Genomic DNA, 5,543 nt, shown 5'->3' with positions numbered 1-5,543 from the left:
TTTTTTTTGCGGTACGCGGCCTCTCCCGTTGCGGAGCACAGGCTCCGGACGTGCAGGCTCAGCGGCCATGGCTCACGGGCCCAGCCACTCCGCGGCATGTGGGATCTTCCCAAACCGCGGCACGAACCCATGTCCCCTGCATGGGCAGGCGGACTCGCAACCACCGCGCCACCAGGGAAGCCCTCTTTGGGTCATTTTAAAATGGGTTTTTATGTATTTAAATCTTGTCTTCCAGTGTGACTCTTGAATGCAGGAACTTCTGTCTTAACCTTACGTGACACTAACAATGTGAGGCACATAGAGCGGAGCTTAATAATACCTGTGAATTTCTTTAAAATACAAAATTTCAAATGTATCCCAATGACAATCATTTACACATTAGCAATGAATCATTTACTTATTTATTTTAATGCCACTTTGGAAGACCCAGATGGCCCTGGCAGAAAGATCTGAATGAGTAAGTGTTAACAAAGGGAGAGAAGGCCCCAGAAGGAATTGTGACCTGGGCAGCAGGTCTCGCTGGGTCTTGGTAGTCAGAGGGAAGAAGGCGTGTTCACTGAAAAAGTTTGATGAAAGCAAACAGAAGGTATACCAAGGACTATGGCCCATACTTTTCAAGTGCCCCTCTCTGTCCAGCTACAGCAGACTCCACTTCATGTGTGATTCCACAAATGTGGAGCCCCTGTCCTCGGGCTGCTCACAGCCCATTGAAGAAACAGACAGGTCAACAGCCTCACAACACAACCCAGGCCATGGAGGGAGGCCCTGCAAAGCCCCAGAGCTCAGAACTCAACCTGAAGCTTTGACCAGGAGGTGACATTTGTCCTTCTTGTTAATCAAACATTAAGGGAACCACTGGGAACAGCAGGGAGGCAGGGAAGATCGAATCACTTCACTAAACCATCCATTTGTAAGCCATTTCTAACTAACCAATTTTCTGCCGGGGGGTGGGGAAGGGGAACTGAGAAGAAAAACCAAGTCCAGTGTTCCTAATTCTGAGGGGGTGAATAGACTTGGCCGACGTGGGACAGAGAGTGTGCTTCGATGGAAAGGCAAGACTCTCCTTTGGGATGTATAGAATTGGGGGCAAGGGGAGGCAGAGGGGGCTTGGGGATGTAGGCTCTGGAGGAGTGAAGTAGGAAGTGAGTTCCTGTCCTCCCAGTGGGCTCTCCCTCACTGAGCAGATCACTTGCAGGGACTGGAGTGATTACACGAAGGAGAGACTGGGGTTCTGTTCAACAGCTGGATAGGGCTGGTGACTGTCCCTTTGCCACTGAGCTAGAGGTGGCAGTGGGACAGCATATATCCCAGAGGTTTGGCGTGCCAAAGTCCAGGAGGACCGAGGAGTCAAGTGGACACAGCAGGAGCAGGGTTTGTGCCACCTTGCCAATCCACCGAAATACACTGCCTTCCAGATGAGGGAACCCTTCAGGGGGGCTGCGGGGTGTGAAGCCAGCGATGAAAATTGAGGGGAGCAGAAGGAGACTGAACTAAGTGTCCCCCCTTCCTCCCAGCAGCAGTGCCCACATCCTGTCCAGCCTAGATCCATCCATCAGATTGAGGACCTTCAAAGTAAAGGGACAGGGCGTGCAACCAGTTGAGTTGCCAGATGAAATCCTGGACACCCAGTTACATCTGAACTTCAGACAAGGAATAATTGTTATTGCATAAGACATACTTACACTAAAAAAAGACAAACAAGGAATAATTGCTATCGTATGAGACATACTTACACTAAAAAAAGACAAACGGAATAATTGTTACTGCATGAGACATACTTACAGTAAAAAAGACTATTCCTTGTTTATCTGAAATTCAAATTTAACTGGGTGTCCTTTTTAAAAAAATTTGTTTTGCTAAATCTGGCATTTCTAGTAACAGGACAACATGCTAAGTGAACCTCAACATTTTGAGGATGTTATTAAAGTAGTAGGGTCTTGTCTTGTCTTGGCAAAGGTGGGAGCTTCCACAAATGGTGCTGACTTCTCCAGGCTCTGGGATTTGGTTACTAACTCCCAGGTGATAGTTCCCTCTCTAAGCACTGGGTCCCTCTTCCCTCTGGGAGCTGTGAGACAAAAAGAGAAAAGAAATATTCTACACAGCCTAGTTTGATTGGCTAGCCAAAGCAATAGGCAATAGCTCAGGGGTTTCAAACTGCGGGTCACAACTCCTACAGGTTGTGAACCCAGGTCATGCCAGCATTTTGAGTAGGGGGTAGGGTGGGTTAGGGGAGGCAATCAGAGTGTACTGCCTGCATTTTATCTCAAAAAAATCTTCTGTGTCTGTAAGTCACTGTGTGTGTACATAGTTAATGATGTTTCTTACTGTGGTCAGGGTCCAAAATGTTTGAAAGGTACTGATATGATGTTGAGACTTGCAGGGCATTATTGTGAAAACTGTATTGGATCAACAGCCAGGATGATTTGGTTTCACACTCACAGGATAGGGTAAGCTTTGCCTTGTTCTGGAAAAATCACCCTCTGGAACCACCTTATCTTTTCACGGAATCTGCAGTCTCTGCATATAGATGGTCAATCCTTCATTTAAATCACTTAGGGTTCCCAGTGTTGTTCATTTTGCTGTAATCACTTACTAAAAGCATACATTGGAATCATATATTGTTGTACCCAATCTTAGGCATTAAATAAAAGTGTTAATGTGGAAGGCACTGTCCAAATGGCCATAGTGGTTTTTCACATTTGTTTTATTTCCTCCTCTAAAGGGAAAGCTTTTCAACTTTGAAATCCATGGAGCTTACTTGGGATAATTGCCCAAAGCTACCCTAAATGGTTTTGAAAGAGTCATAATTTCTCTCATTCAAAGAATATATGATGCTTTTACTTAGAAAGAGGAAGAAAAAATGTTTGCAGTTTCACTTGGAAATTTTTTAAAATTCCTATAACAATTAGCTCTTGATTCAGAAATTATAAATAAATAAAGCTATTTTATCATCCACTGTTACTAAAACATTGTGTCCTGTGATGTTTTAATCTTTATTGATCCAGGGATTTAACTTTTATCTTGAGCTCTTTTGTAGGAAAATAGCTTATAAATCTTAAGTATAAATACTTATTGTCCTGTACCAATTGCTCCAACCTCTGTTTCTCCAAATTTTGCATTTATGTGTGGATGAAATGGATTTGCCATGCTTTTTTCAGTGGACGATACTAGTTGGCCATGGAATGTACAGGCTTTGGAGGCAGATACACCAGGATTTGAAACTAATTCTGACACACAGGAACACTGTGATTTTGACAGGCACATAAGGCCTTGGAGCCTCAACATCCTTAAATGTAAGATGGGAAAAACCAAAGTACCTAACCTGTAGAGCTGTTGTGGGTTTATATGAGAGAATAAATATAAAATAAAGCCTGGCATGGGAGAGACAATGCTATATATTCACCAAATTCCATTTCTATTTCCTCTTTATGAAGCTTGACACCACATTTTCAACCTCCCTTGTAGTTAGTTTGGGGTCGTGTGACTGGGCTGTGGTGTGGGCTATTTCTAGGCCTGGCTACCTAACCTGGCTACCATGGGGGCACATGTTTTAGCTCATGTGGCTACAAGACAAAGGAAGATTGCCCAACCCACGTAAGACTTTATGTAAGCAAGAAATCAGCCTTTCTTTGTAAAGCCATTAAGATTTTGGGGTTTATTTGTTACTGCAGCACTGACTAGCATACTCTGACTAATACGCTTGAGATATATAGAGAGAGATAGACTAGATAGATAGATAGTAAACAGCTAGTAAACTTTAGCATTGAAGTTATCTATGAACCTTAAAATATGGAATGAGTCCTTTGATATATATTAAGAGAAAAAAAGCGAGACAATATATACTGTGCCACATCTTGTATAAGAAAGAAGCGGAAATTAAGATGTACATATGTATTTGCTTATCTTTGAAAAAAAAAAGTATAGGAAAGGAGAAACCAGAAACTAATAAAAATGGTTATCTATAAGGGGTATCTTGGAACAGGGTGGACATGATATTCATGGCAGTGAGACTTCTCTGACTAAACGTGTTTATACAGTATTGGTTTTTGAACCATGTAGTTTACATATTCAGAAATAAGAGTAAATCGTAAAGGAAAAATGCCCTAAAGTTGGACCTTAAAAGAAACAAATGGCCGCCCTAAAGTTGGACCTTAAAAGAAGCAAATGGCCCAATTCTATATGAAATTGGTTATTCAAACAACAATGAAAAAGAAACTTATTTGGTGTAACCTGAACAATCTACTCTGACTGTACATACAGTAATATTATTGGGAACAAGGAATTTCTAGTATAAGAGGGAAAAAATAAAATAAAAGAGAATTTAAGAAAAAGAATTATGTTGAATGCCAATGACAATATGAACTCATACAATTCATATTCCCCCCCATATGTATATATGTATATATGGTCTCCTAGTTGTGTTCCTGAAAGAGCCTAGAAACAACACTCTAGTGGCAATGAGTCCAACTAGCCCCCTTATCTTGCATCTCCCAATATAATAACTGGCACAGGCAAGAATAATCAAATGGGTACTACAATCACTACATGAAAGGTGGTTGGGCAATAGGTTATTCCCACAGGGGCGAAGTACCACTCCACAGATCATTATTAATTTCAAAGGGAAAGATGTTCCTTTGGTACCCAATGCAATGTATACCCACCCCCACAGATGCATTTGGCCTTGCCTGTCCCTCAGGACCCACTTGCCCTGATTGCTGGATAAGCTGGCCCCAGTGATGGTTGTAAAGCTTCAGCCTCCACCTGGTCACCTCATCTCCTACAATGACAGACATCTCTGCTTTGGCAAGGCTGTCATTACACCTTCCAGGGCCAAAGCTGCAGCCACTCCCGTGGCCAGGTCCGATGCAGCAGGACCCACGGAGGCCCTGGTTTTTCCAGTGGCTGCCCAGAGGCACCTAGTAACACAGTCCAGAAGTACAGATACATCAACACCCCACAGGCTTTCTCCTGGAGGAGTCCTCCAGGATGTAATAGTGTCACACGGCAACTCTGAAGATGTCATACATGACCAAGTGACCAGCCAGGCTGCTTATGAAGCCATTGCCAGCTCAGCAATGAACACCTTTGATTCGTTTCCCTCCTTTTCTGCCTTAATTCTTTTTCCCCTTTTTGGCTCCCGTGGATCGTACCCATCATAAAACACTAGCATGTAAACTTTGCCTCAGTCTCTGTTCCCAGGCAAGTGTTTCTCCATGGAAGTATGGCAGTCACTTTCTCAACCCAGTCATCACCTTTAGCGTCACTAGTAGTGGAAAAACCCAACATGTGAACCTCTTCATGAGATACCTCTGAAGTATTCTTGCAAATGACGTTTAACCCAAAACTAATCAAGCCTCCAGACTGAATTTCCATTTTAAAGGCAATACAGGCATAAAAGAAAAAGTTAAAGAACACCGTCAGGAAACAATCAGACAAGTGAAGAATGTGCAACTCTCTATAAATCCCCTGGCCTGGACTCCTCAAAAGTCGATGTCATAAGTCACAACCAAATAGAAGTTAAGGTGGGGGAGATTTTCTAGGTT

This window comes from Neophocaena asiaeorientalis, unplaced genomic scaffold (genome assembly GCF_003031525.2).
Source record: "Neophocaena asiaeorientalis asiaeorientalis breed wild unplaced genomic scaffold, Neophocaena_asiaeorientalis_V1.1 scaffold87, whole genome shotgun sequence".
Lineage (NCBI taxonomy): Eukaryota > Metazoa > Chordata > Mammalia > Artiodactyla > Phocoenidae > Neophocaena > Neophocaena asiaeorientalis.
This window is presented reverse-complemented; position numbering follows the sequence as displayed.